Here is a 16,824-nt window from a genome sequence, read left to right on the forward strand (position 1 = left end):
GGAGGTATCCAGGAAGGACTCATCTGACCAAAGGTAAAAACATTTACAAAGATCATGAAGGCATGAGAGACAAGGACCAATTTGGGGAATTGCTAGTAATTCCACTTTTGCCAAAGCACAAGTTATTGAGGATAGGGTGAGAGATTACATTATTATTTCACCCAGGACTAAACAGTGAGGACAGTAATACCATAAAAAGTTTAGACTTGAACTACTCACATCAAGTTCTCTGAGCCTCGCTTTGCTCACCTGTACCGCACGAGCATAGTACCCACCCCATAAAGTCGTGTGATGATTTCAGGATACACCTTATAGGATGCCTGACATATACAGTAGGTGCTTTGTTCATGTTTCCCTTCCTCCACCATCATACCTTTAAAACTTTAGTTCTCAAATTGTCCTCTAATGTCTACCCTCCATTATAGGATGTTGAAAGACGAACAGTATGAGAGGCATAATAATAGAGCATCAAGACGTTTCTCCATCAAAATATATTGAAGTGAGCGTTTCCCTGCTTTTAGTGGTCACCACTTGTGTAATTAACAGGCATCATTTGACTTTGTATCATTTAACTCTGGGGAGAAAATGGCTGGAGGATGGGAGGGAAAGAAACAAGCTTTCTGAGAAGTTTTTGCCGTTAGGAGCTTCCCTTCCTGAGCACAGTGATCCTGGATCTTACTCCAGTTCAGTGCATCCAGAATGTTCATGCTGAAAGCATTTCCTCTGGATAGTGGTGCCCCTGAGAGGAGTGAATTCCAGGTCAGTACATCCCTTCTTTATTAGACTTCACTGCAGTTGCATTTGAAGTCTGGTGTGACTGCCTAGCCTTTTGAACTTCTTGGAAGAGGAGGTGTTGCATGAATACCAGAAATTCTTACGTTTTCTATATGAGATACCTACTTGTGCAAAAGAGTTTATACGTGTGCCTCATCTTTTCCTCAGATGCTGTTCCCAATTCTTAGTTTCAAATAGTTTCACTCCAGTTTTTTCAGACCTGTCTTCTCCATCTTACGTCTGCTTAAGATTTTAGTTTTTCTGGCTGTCAGCCTTTCAAGTCTCATTTGAAAGGAATCTTAAAACTCTGTACATTTCCCAATCAGGTGCAGTTTAATGTGCTGAAGTTTTCCTTAGATTGTGTTTGTTCTTCTCTTATCCCTCGTGGGTAAGGACACATGGAAAATCTTAGCTGAGGTTCACATGCTGGGTTTTGGGGAGACCCGGCTGGGACACCTGTCACCTCACTGGTTGCTAGGCTTGATTCAGTGATTGGCTGACTGGCGGAGAGGCATGGGGGCGGGGGAGCAGAGCTGTATCCCTTCTGCACTGATGGACATACTATGAACCGAGGACTCATAGACTGTTGGAGGCAAAGGCAATACTAAAGATAATTATGTCCAATCCCTTCACTGCAGATGTAAAAAAAACTGACACCTAGGACATTGGATAGCCTTATCCAAAATCTTACTTAGAAGCACAGAGGGAATAAAACTCTTGGATATTCTGACTCTAATTTGGAACCACAGTCTTTGTAAGTGTGCAAAACAATGTGGTTTGACAGAAAGAAAATAGATTTTGCAGTTAGACAGACATGGGCTTTGAATTCCAAATCTGCTCCCTTCTGGGGAGGTGACCTTGTGGACAGGGCTGTTGCATGGATTGCAGATAATTTACGTACAGCACTTTATACATTACAGACCCTCAATGAAAGTTAGTTTGACCATTGACCAGGAGGAGAATGCCTGAAGAAGAACTCTGTGCGCTGCCCCTGCCAAACCAGTATGAGACACGACAATCCATTTTGTTAACTGATTAACAGAGTTATGTCTGGAAGCCTGGTAAGCGCTTGCTGACAACCGTCTCTGTGAGTGCTGATTTCACTCTCCAGCTGAAATGGATTGGTGGCTTGCCTACCCTGCGTTTATACTTAACAGAAAATAATCAGATTGGACTATGCAAGTTCTTTGCACTATCTTCAGAGAGGAAGATCTTGGGCCCTGAATAGGGCCAACACTTTTCTTTCCTTTCAGAGGGAGTCCAGACTACAGCCAACATTTCTGGGATAAGAGAAACTTCTCAGCGTATCTGGACACCATGTAGTTCTCCCTACAAATAATTCGCTGTTGTATCCCTCGGAAAATGAACTCCTATTGCCCTTTATCCTCCTCTACAAATCGTAAGATTCCACCTTTGCATAGGACCTGATATTTCATGGAGCACTTTCATGTTTATAGGCTCATTTTTGGTTCTCAAAATGATCACGTGAAGTGGACAGGGAAAAGATAATTATCTTTCCCATTTTACAAATAAGAACATTCCTCAGCAGGTATCTGCATCATTAGAGCACTTCACTGACCCTCAATGCATGTTTTTCAGTATTGCTTGTTATACCATCATGCATGTGGACCCAAATATTTGCTTAAGCTTCCATGACCTGAATCCTACCTGCCTCTTTGCCTCAGCTCCTGTGTCCATCCCTCCACCTCACATCTCACACAGTAACCACGATGTGGTCCTCATGGTTGACCTCAAATTGCTCTGCAGCTGGTTGTTGTGTGGATAAAATGAATTAATACACGTTAAACTGCCTAAGATAGTGACCAGCTTGCAATCGGATCATAAGAGGCGTTATCTTTTATTACTTTGTTCATATTCCCTTTATCTAGAAAATCCATTTGAGCCTTCTTTGCATATCTCTTACACACCCTTCAAGACATCCCATGGACCACCTTTTTTTTTTTTGGTGAAACATTCAATTACTCCATACAAACTGAGTTATCTAGCACTGTATGTTTTCACACTACTTCTTCATTATTGCAATCCTAGTACTTGTTACACTGTTTCTATTTTCATTTCCAGCTTCCTTTCTGGATTCTAATACAGACCTGTTTTATTCTGTGTCTTGTTCACACTCAAATACTTGCGTCTTTATAGCATCCATACACTTGTGACCAGTCTAGTGCCTCTTAGGCAATGCTGAACAGAAGCTCTTTGGCTTGACTCAAACTATCTTTTTATCACCAACTAAGCTAGAAAGTCAATGAGAAAAGAGACTGAATCTCAGTCCCTTTACATGCACCTCGCACGAGGCCTTGACTTACTGGGCACTTGATCATCCTTGGATTTCAGGCCCTAAATTAACTTTCTATCACAGGAAACCTCAAGCGTCAGACAGCTCCATGTTCCCTCCAGACTTCTGTGTTGCTCTTCTCAGGCACAGAGGTCACGGCCAGATACCCTGGCATCTTCTAGTAAGAGGAACCAAGTGCCCCCAGTTTCCTTCCCACTGAGAGACAGAAAGTTCACAGGGTCTACATCCTATCTTTGCTTCTTTCACGAGCAGAAAGCTCATGCCCGAGGCTCCGGCTGCTCAAAGCACCACTTCTGATTCTTGGTAGTCAGTTGAGTTCCCCTGAAGGAGATTCATTAGCCGTGAAGCCAGCCTCTACCTAGGCTCCCTGATTTGGGCTCAGTCACGGTATTTTGGGGACTAACTAGAGACAATGCAATTGATTCAGAACATATGTGGGCTTCTCAGGAAAGCCTCTGTAGAAGTCATCAATAATAATAATTAAGAAACTCTCTGCTTGCAGGCTGACATAAATATAATTACATGGGTGATTTCAGCTTTAAACACAAATGGGCTTCCTGTTGGGGATCCCAGAACAATCTGTGAGCTATCCATCTAATTATTTCTTGTAAAAGATGTCAGGAATAATAAAATCCTTCAAAAAGATTTATGAAAAGACTTGGACTTCAGGAAATGTGAAGAGTAGATGCATGTTTACATATTTTCTCTCTCCAAAACTTATCAAAAGGAACCAAAAGTGACAAAAGGATTAAAAAGAAATAAAAAGAAAACACTGTTTACCCTGAGTCTAAGGAATGGGTACCTCCCAATCAGTAACTCTGAAGAATATTTTCCAGACATAGTTCCACTTGAATCAAACAGAAAAAGAACATCACCTGCTAAAATTAGGCAAAAGGAAAATTTGCCTTTGCTAAAAGGCAAAGTTGACTTCTAGCTCACCATTATTTAACTCTGTTCTAGAAAGTAGTAGTCAATGACTCTTGTCAAGAAGGCTAAATAATTTTAAATATTGGAAAGAAGATAAAATTGTCATTACTGGTATGTGAAATGACCTTACACTTAGAAAAGAAAAATGAAAATCTATTTTCAAAAATTAGAACAGAATTTTAAGGAGACTGATGTATCAAGAGTAATTTACACAAAAGTTTTTCTTAAAAACGGACAGCGATATAAAGCTTTTACTTCTCTATTAATATATACATTTAATAATCTATGTGTTTAATATGAGTCCAATAAAAATACCAATTGAGGTTTTTAGAAGTAAGTAGAAAAATAAGAACGGGTATCAAAGGCAGCACAATGGGAATGAAGAGAATCTAAGCCTAACCTAAATATTTAAGTGTGCTTTAACGCTGTTACAAATGTAAATGTTTTGTTCTGGTCTGTGAATAGACAGCTGTTCAATCACAGGGAATAGGGATTCTATCAATAGACTACATGTGTGTGGAGACATATGTAGTCTATATGATATATGATAAAGATAAAGAAATATGATATATGATATGATAAAGAAAGCATCTGAAGTCAATGGAGAAAAGAATAATAAGGGGTGTTTAGACAAATGATGAGTCATTTGGTTAAAAAAAAGATTAAGCGATACCTTCTAGCTTCCATTTACCTTAAACTAAGCATTTGAAGTTAAATATGACCACCACGAGAGTATCATTAGAAAATAAGGCGAGGCCTTTATAAGAAAATGTGACCCAAAGAAAAAATATAAATTTGACTAATTAATAATTTGAAAGGATTTCTTTGTGGGAAAGCTATAATCCAAGTCAAAAGATGAACAGAAAATTAGAGACAATCATTTGCAGCACATGAAGAGAAAGGAGTTCATTTTTATGATGTGTGAACATTAGGTTGTTTTAAAATCTTGATGTATGAAATCACTTAAAAATCACCACGAAAATGATTCAAAACTCAGGAGCAAACAGAAAAATGACGTAAGTGGGCAGTCCGTGTATCCAAAGAATTGTAAGCAATTCATGAAAGTCACAAGCATGGAACGATGCTCAGCCTCAGCTATTGGCTCACAACTATTAGCTACCACTTTTCACAATCAGACTGGCAAAGATCAAGTAATTTGATAGTGCAGAATACTGTTAGAATTGTTGTAAAGGCATGCATTGCTTTGGGCTCTTTAGACATATCTTTGAAACTGAATACATTTTGATCAACAATGTTCTCCAGAAATGGATTTTATCCAAAGTCTTGGATAAAAGAATGTACTTTGTTGCTCTGTTTGTGTATAGTTATAGGGATGCTGTCTTAATTAGATAAACTAAATTAACCCATAGATCACAAGAACTTATTGCAACAGAAGTTCATTTCTCACTCATGCAGTCAATATAGGGTATTCTTAATTGGTAGGGGACACTCTTCCAAATAGTAATTCAGGGATGTGGCTTGATTCCACTGTGTGGCTCCAACCATCTTTAATACTGGACTTCTAAGATCTCCAAAAGAGAGGGGGGAAATTGTAGTTACATATGTTATTTATCAAGTGAGGATAAGGTATATGTAAATGTTGCCTACATTCCATTGGCCAGACATCAGTTGCATGGCCGTACCCACTCACAAGGGAATCTAGAAAATGTAGCCTACTCGTTCCCTCAGAGGCAAAATAAACAGATCTGGTAAACAACTCTCCCACTTGATCCACAGTTACTAATAAGAAACTAGTTAAAAAGGTTCTATCACAGCTTTAAAATGAAATAACATATATCTGTAAGAAAAAAATGAGATAGATTTGCATATATCGATATAGAATAACCTCCAAGATATGTTTTAACAAAGTAAAAAATTATGAGGATTAAAAACAAAGTTCATTAAAGATAATTACAAAAATAGATAGATTGTTCTATTTAACTTGCTAACCTGATGAATGACAGAGATCGAAGTTATGCAATATTAAGAACAAAGAGATTAAAGTAACTTTAAGCATATGTTCCATGAGACTCCATAACATTTATAAATCTAGGGGAAATTACCAAAATGTCTTCAATAAGAAGCAGAAAATTTGAACAGATCAATGATAATGAAATCAGAAAGATGATTAAAGGTATACTCAGGAATAAAGATGAACCAGAGCAAGGTAGTTTCATAGTTGAGTGCTATCTGAACTCTAAAGAACGCACGCTTAAACAAAATACAATGTTATTTAAACAAAAATACAAAGGTCAGGAAAATTTGTGGGGTACATTTCCATGGGTTAAAATATTTTCTGGATGAATACAAAAAATATTTGAAGAAGATGTTTATAGAATTGGAGGTCTGTGAATCTGAACAAGGAAAGGGAAAAATAATTGCATTGTGTACCACCTTAGACTCCTGGGATTATTTTTTTCCTCTGGTTTGGAAATTTGCATGTAATATTTTTAATTAAGAAAAAGAAGATAATGTGAACAGGCAATTCCATCCTTCCTAATTTTGAGTCCAGGGCCATGTGCTGGAGTAGGTGAGTGAGTCTGGAAGACCTAGATATTAATATGTGTGGAAGGTAACTATTAGTTCCCTTCTAATAACCATTGTATAGTCTTCTTTAGTTACATAACCTTCATTTACAGCTGGTCATATTGCCACCTAGATAAAAGACTACACTTTACTGCTTCCCTTTATGTAAATTATGGCCACGTATCTAAGATATTTCCATTAAAATCAAGTTACATGTTTTGTGCCACTTTGGAGGACTCTTGTTAAAAGGAGAGACAAGTTTCCTTCTTCCTTGTTCTCCATTTTGCTGCTTGAAAGGTGGATACTGTTTGCTGAACGTCACATGGCCATCTTGAATCATGTGGTTAAACCACATCCTAAGGATGGGAGATGGAAGAAGCCTGACACTGATATCATAAAGTTGATTTATGAAACCTGGAATGAACAATTTTGGATTGTTCTACAGAGGGGAAAAAAGTCATATGTTTTTTTTTTTTTTTTGCTTTATAGAGAATCTATTCTCCTCCTGTATCACCAATGAGGTTGTCATGCTCAATCAGAGTTCATATAGCTATGTATGTTTTTTTTTTCTCCATTCCAGATTTCAAAATGAAGATCAAAGCATGAAAGTAAGACTAGGTCCGGAGAGAAGTGAAAGAAATAACCTAGGAGTCAATTTTGTAACTTCATTTGTATTTTACCAAACAGTGAAAGTATATTCCACGAGGGCCGCTCGTCATGTGGCTGGTGATACAGCATTCAGAAAACCTGAAAGAAACTGCTCCCTCCCCCCAGAATAGAGGCTTCCATTGAGAAAAGCATTTCTACATGTTTTTAAAGAAAGACTAGGTTTCCTCAGTTTCCTTTTCGCATCAGGTTTCTGACTGAATCTGGTACACAGAGCACCAACTGCCAGGCTTCTAATACTAGATTCGAAGAGGAGGTTTCAAATAGAGATTAGGTAAAGCAGAGTATGAGTGAGAAATTGCTGGGACTGATTTTGTGTAATAGTTGAAAATCACCTTGAAGTTTTTCCTCGTACTGATAATACTAATATTCAAAATAACAGATACTGGTCTTTTACACATTCCAGAAACAATGCTTGGACTATCTTATTTAATCCATTTAATCATAAGAGTTAGGTCTTATTATTACCCGTACTTAGGTTGGGGATACTGTGGTATAAAGCTCGGCTAGAGACCTAACCCAAGTCATACAACAGATACATAGCAACGATAGGATTCAGACATAAGCAAGACCCCAAATGCTCACTTTTATACTATATTGACACAAACAACGTCTGCAAATAATGCATTACGTACAAGGAAGTTTAAGTGAGTGTGCAAAAGGAGGCAAAGATCATGGACATAGACGCAAAATTCTCCAACAGAATATTATCAAGATGGATCCAATCTTCTATAAAAAGGCTGATTACAATACTTAAAATTCAAATAATGCAAGGTTAGATTAACATCTCACAATCAAAGTAATCCATTACATGACCAGAGTCAAGGAGTAAAAATAAATGAACATCTTGATACAAAATGTTATAAAATTCATAAACAATTCATGGTTTAAAAAAACAACAAATTCTCAGTAAACTAGTATATTAGTTTCCTATTGCTACTGTAAAATATTACCACAAGCTTTGTGGCTTAAAACAACATACAGTTTTTAATCTTAGGCTTCTAGAGGTCACAAGTCCAAAATGGTGTCACTGAGCTAAAATAAAGATGTAGGGCTGCTTTCTTTCAGGAGGCTTTCGGGAAGAGTCCATTTTCCTGCTTCTAGATTCTACCCACATTCCTTGGCTCGTGGCTCCCTTCCACCTTCAAAACCAAAATCAGCCAAGTCTTTCTCACGTTGCATCACTCTGACTACTGACTCCCTCTTTCACTTATAAAGACTCCTGTGATTACACTGGGAGCACGCAAATGATCCAGAGTAATCTCCCCGACTCACAGCAGAGGATTAGCAACCTTAATTCCTACCCTTGCCATGTAACATCACATATTCGCAGGTCCTGGGGATTAGGACATGGACATCTTTGCGGGGGGAGGGGTGTCATTATTCTTAACACAGCTAGAAATAAGGGAACTATTTTAAGGTATTATGTATTTCTTAACATTGGAGTTAATTCTGGCCTATGAAACACTGTAACTTTATTCTTATTTTAAGCAGAAATTTAAAAATTCTTTAATCCAAAAGTTATTTAACAATTAGCCTTTCTAGCAAAGAAAGATACAAGGAATTATAACTTTTTACCGATGTTGCTTATTGGCTTGACAAGTTTGTGACAGATTAGAATTAGGAGCAATAAAGAAAATGGAGACAGGGAGGTGTAGCCTTGGTGAAAAAGTATTTAGTCTGAAATGCTTCAAGTGTTCAATGCCAGATGACACAGATGTTTCCAGAACCAAGTCTACAGACCAAGCGTTGGAAAGCACATCACATACAATCTCAAGCTGGGGCTCAGCACAGCCCAAACCAAAAGCCATTCCAGGACCTGAACTGTAGAAACACTTCTTCAATATTTGTTGAATAAATGAAGAAGTAAGTGAAGGAATGAATAGATGAAAAGCTGATGCTTGAATCAATGAACCTTCCCTGTTTCCTATATGTATTATCATCTTCTTTATTATTAAGCCCATGACTGGGCCTCCCAAGAATGGGTTATCCACGAACTAATAGTGTAGAGATAAAGGACTTGAGTCTGCCTTATTAGGCCAAAAGGCAGTCTTTGGGAGATGCTTGGTATTTTTGTGGCCCTGTAATTTATTGTGGCTGGAAACATTTGTCTTAAGTAGACACAGCTTCGTGGAAATTTTCCTGAAATACTGGCAAAACTCCTCTAATGCTGAGGATATGTTCCAGAAAAGTTGGGCGCCTGTCAAATTAAATCATAGGTTAAATACTGAACTAGAAAAAACCCCACAATTTTGCAGGCAAACTATGGTCGCTTCTGCAAAAATATAAAAATAACTCAGTGTGAAAGGAATCATCATATATTCTAAAATGAAAAAGGCAGGGTACATTATGTCCTGTACAATCAGTTATATAGGAAAGATATTCATATATATAGTTATATTGTTTCGTACGATTGGGGTAGATTTTGATTATATTATTTTTGCTTCTATTATTTCATAACTTTAAAAGAGAACATATATCTGTCACGACCTAAGTAAAATCTTATTACATTAAATGAAAATAATCGCCTTTCTCTAAGCAATGCTCTGCATTTGGAAGCCCTCATCCAAAACGCTTAGAGGATCACTAAATCAGTTTACACGATGTCACATGCCCTCTAAGCTTGCTCCAGCTACTACGTTCTTTTGCTTTCTTCCAGAGATCTTACATTCCTCTTCTGTGATCTTGTATTAAGATTGTCTATCTACACAGCTAGTCCACGAGCCCTTTGAGAGCAGAATTTTACTGATTTTTCTCTACTCGGCACATAAGCAGTGCCTTCATCATAGTTAGAATTAACTCTTGCCTGTTTAAAGTATGAAAAATGTTTCATCTTGCCCTCAGACACCAAGTGAGCGCCTGTTGGATTGCTGACTTTCTCTTAGAGGCGTACAGCCTCTGGTGTCAGATTCCTAGGTTTAACTTCCTGCTCTACTAGCAGGATTGCCTCTAACAAGTTACTTTTATCTATGGGGTCTGGTGAGAGAAGAGAGGACAGACTCAAATTGGATAACTAGAGAGGAATTTAATGTAAAAGCTATTTACAAAGTATGGGTTGAGAGTAAGAAAGTCACAAAGGATTGTGCAGAACCCCAGGGTTACTACTAGGTGGTTTTCTTTACCACCCTAAAACCTGAAGGGACAAGGAGAAGAGGCAAAGAGAATTGTCCAAAGAGAAGGGACCCTGTGTCCCTAAGTGAAACCAAGCAGGGCCCTGGGGGTCTTCTGGGCACGTAAGCTTTTCTGTGTCCCCCATTTCTCGTGTGTAGGGAACAGATTCCAGCCTCCATGACCTTCCCTGAGCTCCAAAGGGCAGATTCAAACAGTTGCTAATTAGGGAAGGGAGGGGATGCCAAGAAACAATAGTGCAGCCTTGGGGCAGGGTCCTGGTTCTGCCTCAAGGGATACACAGAACAATATCTTTGAGCTCTTTATAGAACTAAAACCTCCAACAAATGGAAGATGAAGCAATCCTCATTCCAGAGAGAAGGTCACGATTTGATAGCCTTGAGAACCAGAGAAGCTTACCAGGAGAACACCAGAAGCCAGGTTAAAAGAGGTTAAAGCCAGGTTAAAAGAGTGCACACTCTAACCTTATCAGCAACCCTGCCCTTGAACCGGTTGCTATAAAACTCCTCATCAAAGCTTCCTGGGTTGGGACACATAGTTTTTTGGAGCAGGAGCCTGCTGTGTCCCCCTTTGCCTGGCAAAGCAATAAAGCTCTTCTTTTCTATTTCACCCAAAAGTCTGTCTCTGAGATTTGATTTGGCACCGGTGCAGAGGCTGAGCTTTCAGCATCCAAGGTTGAGGGATGTAGTCAGTTACATGACTCTACAGGGAGGGATGCATGACAATTTCTTCCTCCCTCAGGTCTCCAGCTGAGGCTTTCTGTGGCTTTGAACCCAACTGGATGTCAAAGGGCAAGGAAGCATGTGGAAGCATATTGCTCCACAGGTGGAGGAGATGGTGCACAGAGCAGGAGAGAGAGCGTGTACCACTGGAGAGTCAAACAGCGGAAGTCCAGTGCATCACCTCACCTCCTGTTGCTCTGTTTGTTCATCTACAATGGAAGTGGATTGAGCAATAATAGTACCTTTTGGCACAGAACTGTTCTGAGCACTGAAATAGTTAACACATGTCAAGTGCTTTGAACAGTACCTGAAACATAGCAAACACTCAAAACATCAAATATTAATATTGCTTTTCCTCTGCTCACCATGATGTATGCTACCTATGTTCTGACAACTGTTCTCAACATACTGTTTGCCTTAAACTATTTTTTTGTTTTTAATGAGTTCATCTGGACCTTCGACCTATGGATAATGTCTTCATGCTGTTGAATTAATTAAATAAAGAGGCCATTAGACTGAGGTAGTTCTAATGCCTTAGTTTAGTGAACAAACCAAAACTTAAGACTGTAAATACTTCAAGGATAAGAAGTTGAAATCTAAAGGCAACCAATCACAAAAAGCCAACTGGACTTTCCCATGTAAGGCAACCGCTTATGCTATAGCCAATCAAATACGCTCTTTTCTTTACTTCTTTCTCTTCTCTATCAGAGTCTTTCCCCCACCTCCTATTAGTAGAGCACTCCTAACCACTTCCAGTTTGGTGCTGCCCAATCTGAACCCACGTTTGTGCCAATAAGCTCTTAAAAGTTTTGAACATGCCTCAGTTTATCTTTGAACAATACCTGTTTTCCCACCGTTGTGTCTCGGTCCTTGCTGCTCTCTGCAGACCACGATCTCGGTCCGTTATTCTGCCACAGATATTTACAGTCTACCCTTTTCCAAACTGAACAGTCTGTTTGCTGTTCAGGACCTTTCTTTGTTAAGTTGGTTAGAAATAACTTAGTTAAAACTTTTCAAAGTGTAAGACAAATTGTTACCCAGATGTTATTTTAAACATCCTTTCATCATTCTGTTTTTCATGCAGCCAGATAATTATAAAGACCTTTCATATTCCTTCAGTACAACATGCATTTTTAAAATACATTCACCAAGAAATTTTATTTACTCTTCATGAGTACTTTTAGTGGTTGGCAGATGGGGCATAATTACCCCATTTTACACATAAAGAGACTGAGGTTCAAAAAGTTGTATGTTACTGCTTAACCACACAGCTAGTGGGCATCACCGGAGTAGAATTAGGTCTCTTGATTCTACTGGACCTTGTTGGATTCCTAATTTAGAGCTAGAATGGATCCTAGAGATCATATTTTAATAATCATTGCACTGTTTATTATTTTTTTGGTATACTGTGTCTCTCATACTAGACTAAACTGTGTACATGACCTTCCTCAATACTGTGGCATATAACCATTATAAATCACTTGCAAAAGTTCTTGAAGTTAGTTAGTAGCAGAACTGGCACTCTAATCCAGATCTTCTCATGCCTAGGTAAGGATGTTTCTAATTTTGCTTATATAATCTACAGGTTCTTCATTATTCATAGAGACCATGGAAGGTTTTATATTCCCTCCTTTTTTTGTTTATTCTCTCTGCCACATAGTGAAATCTGGTCTATATATTTATATGATGTCTATGTTTAAGTAGGAGATACTTCATTTCAAAATATTATTGAGTCCAGGAATAGACTCACACATATACGGTCAAATTATTTTTTACAAAGGTGCAAAGGCAATTCGTTGAAAAAAGAATGGTGTTTTGAACTAGAACACTTATATATCCACGTGCAAAAAGAAACCTTTATTCATTACTCACACACCATACAAAAATTAGTTCGCAATGAATCATATACCTAAATATAACATTTCCAGAAGAAAACTTAGAAGAAAATCTTTGTAAACTAAGATTAGGCAAATATTTCTTCAATATGACACCAAAAGCACAATCTATAAAAGAAGAATAATGTTAAATTGGACTTCAGCAAAATTAAAAACGTATGCTCCTCTAAAGATACTGTAAGAAGATGAAAAGGGAAGCCATAGACTGGGAGACAATTTTTGCCAATTCCATATCTAATAAAGGACCTGAAAATATAAAGAACTCTTTAAAACCACAGTAAGAAAACAAACAACCCAACAAAATACCAGCAAAAAATTTGAGCAGACACTTCAGCTCAGATGATATGTATGCAAATAATTACATAAAAGTTTTAAAAATTATTAGTCATTAGGGAAATGCACATTAAAATCACAATGAGATACTATTACACGCCTACTGAAATGACAAGCCAGTGAACCAAAAAACTCCACAACCTGACAATTCCAAGGACATGAGGATGTGGAGCAATGAAACTCTCATAGATTGCTGATATATAAGCAAAAAGGTACATCAACTTTTGAAACCAACTGAACAGATTTTTATAAAGTTAAATGTATACTATACGTGACTTGGCAATCCTACTCCTAGGTAAACACCCAAGTGAAATAAAAACTGATGTTTGCACAAAAACCTGTATGCAGATACTCGTCATGGCATTATTCCTCTTTGCCAGAAATTAGAAACAACCCCAAAGGCCATCAGTTGACGAACGGATGCAAAAATTGTGTTATAACAATATAATGGAATACTACTCAACAGTAAAAAATAAAGATCTGCTGACACTCATGACAACATAGATAAATCTCAAAAGGCATTATTCTAAATGAAATAAGCTATATTCAAAAGGCTACATACTGCATAATTCTGTTTATATAACACTTTTGCACAGGCAAAACTGTAGGGATGGAAAACAGATTGGTGATTGCCAGGGACTGGGAATTGACTACAAGCAGGCATGGGGAAATTTGGGGGGTGATGACACTCTTCTATATCTTGATGGTGGTAGTATGTATAAATTTGTTAAAACTCACAGACTCTTAAACAAAGGGTAAAGTTTTTGCATGTAAATTATAGCTTGATTTTAAATAACTGAAAAATATTATTGCGTGATATGCACAACGAATTAAGCCCTTTCAAGAAAAAAACAAAATAAAGAAAGAAAACAATGAAAAAGGAACAGAAAAAAATTGAGATGAGAGGACAATGAATAATCATGGATATACAAGAAAGAGCAGTATGTAGATGCTGGTGAAGAATAACCTCCCAATCCTTGCACTCCCAGCTTTGAGGCAGCCTGACAAGTCATTCTAGAGCTGTGAAGTCTGTAATGATTAGAACCTGGGGGCACTACATTTCACCTTTAAAGATTATTTCCAGGAGTAGGGGTGAGCATGGCACTGGCATCCAGGCCTCTCCACCCATTGTAAATACCCTTTTACCTGTACTACCCTTGAGTTTCAAGGGCAAGTTTTAATTTTTGTTGTTGTTTGTTTTTTTATTATTAATTTTTATTGGAGTATAGTTGCTTTACAAGGTTGTGTTGGCCTCCAATGCACAGCAAAATGAATCAGCCAGACGCATACAGACATCCCCTCCCTTTTGGACTTCCCTCCCATTTAGGTTACCACAGTGCATCAGGTAGAGTTCCCTGTGCTCTACAGTACATTCCCATCAGTTTTCTATTTTACACATAGTATCAATAATGTATATGTGCCAATTCCAGTCTCCCAATTCCTCCCACCCCACCCCTTTCCCCCTTGGTATCCATACATTTGTTCTCTACGTCTTGTGTCTCTATTTCTGCTTTGCAAATAAGGTCACCTATACCATTTTTCTAGATTCCACATCTATGCATTATTATACGAAGGGCAAGTTTTATTAACAGAAAGTGATCCGTGGCTCAAAAATACTTGCAAAACTGCTGACCTCATCAAATTCTCTCCTACTTTTAGAAAGATTTAGAGATTTCTCTGTGTCCCCCTAGCTAGCTAGTAGCAGAGCTGGCTCTGGAACAGAAGAGGCAAACTCAAATATCTACAGGACCAAATAACCTAAATGAGCGATGTGGGCAGGGAGGACATTGTAGCAAACAGGAGTGTCCATCCTTCTCAAGGGGCCTGACCGCTGCTGTGCAGGTGTGTAGGCCCAGAGCCACCAGAGCTTTTGAGGTTTTTTTTTTTTTTTTTCCTCAAAAGAAGCTTGGAATCTGGATTTTCTTATGCAATCTCTTGATTTTTAAAAGTTGTTAAGCAGTTCCAATTTTGTTCACACACTGTCTTCATAAATAAAAACCATCTGTCTGTTAGCGGGGACTGGCTGCAAGCCCCTGGTTTGTGAGCCCTGGTCTGAACTGGATTCCCAAGCCCATGCTGTTTTCTTCACATCTGATGGTCATCGACCTCACTCGAGCTGTGAGCTCTGAAACCACAGAAGTAAAAGCTGTTCTTTATCCTCAGAACCATCTGGGCAAATACCCTCAACATCAAACCAAATGGCAGGGCTTCTGGATACAGGAAATCCCTCACTGCATGCCCTTTCCCCAGACATGCTCAAATAGTCTACTTCTCCCATCCACTATCAGACAAATCCTACAGATGTCTTACAAGGCAGCCTGCTCTTGATTGAAATGGCAAAGTTCTTGCCTGGGGAGATTATAAATCACGTTTTCTCTTTGAATGGCAGTGCAGAATAGTGTAAACGGCGCACGCTTGGGAATGAGACAACCACGCACCAGCTACATAACCTTGGGCGATGTACCTAAGAATTCTCAAAGCCCATTTTCCTCAATTATAAAATGAGGATGGCGGTACTTAAAGAATGGAATTGTTACAAAGATTCAATCATATAATATTTCAAGCACAGTGGCTTGTCATTTATGGCTTTTCTTGTCATTGATATCTTACATTTTTATTATTATAATAATACATATTATTACAAATACTTGGGCCGGAGTCTGGGCTCTGACACTTACTAGCCCTGAACAATTGTGGGCAAGTCGCATAACCTCCCTGAGTCTGTTACCTTCTCTAAAAACTGAGAAATCAAATACCTAGCTCACAAAGCTCTTGATCACTCTTGTCAGTAATATTGTATCAAGGGGGATTAACACAGTCTGTGGCCTATGGTACCTCTCAATAAATAATTTTTACGACTATATCACTGTTATAGATATGTCTTTGTCAGTCTCACTCAACAATGTCAATTATGTGCTTACGGTCTCTTATCTGCAAAGGATCAAGCTGTGCAGTCCCTTTGCAGGAAGTTAGGAAGATGTCCAAGCACTCATTTACCAAATAAGAGAAATGTTGGCACCAGGCCTGGACATCCAACCTGCTCTGGATGTCAGTGGAAGATCACTTCGGAGCATCTGTCTCTTTAATTTTGAAATGGAGTCAGTGTGTTTTTCTCTACCAAGATTCTGGGACTAGTAGGAAGCCCCCTGGAGACTCCTTAATCTCTCAAAGATACTAAACTGAATCCTTGCATAGATGTTCAGCTGAAACCTGAGGTTGGGATAAAGTCCATTTAAACTTTTAAAGCTCTCTGTGTGGGACTAGACAAAGCTCTTAAATATTTTATGGACCCCTAGACAGCTACTTAAAGCAACTATGGCTCTCTGAGAGCCAGGCACAGCAGTGAGTTGTGAAAACACAGCCTGATAGATTTCATCCATTCATATAGCACTCAATCGGCCATCTCATGTCATCCCCTGCAATGTTTCCTTGCACCTCAACATGCCTTTTCATGAGACTATACCCAGTCTCCCCAGTTGGAGTGCAGGGCCCCCAAAACAAGACCACTGTCTCCAATGTCATGATGATCGTTAACACA

Source organism: Pseudorca crassidens, chromosome 17 (genome assembly GCF_039906515.1).
Source record: "Pseudorca crassidens isolate mPseCra1 chromosome 17, mPseCra1.hap1, whole genome shotgun sequence".
NCBI lineage: Eukaryota > Metazoa > Chordata > Mammalia > Artiodactyla > Delphinidae > Pseudorca > Pseudorca crassidens.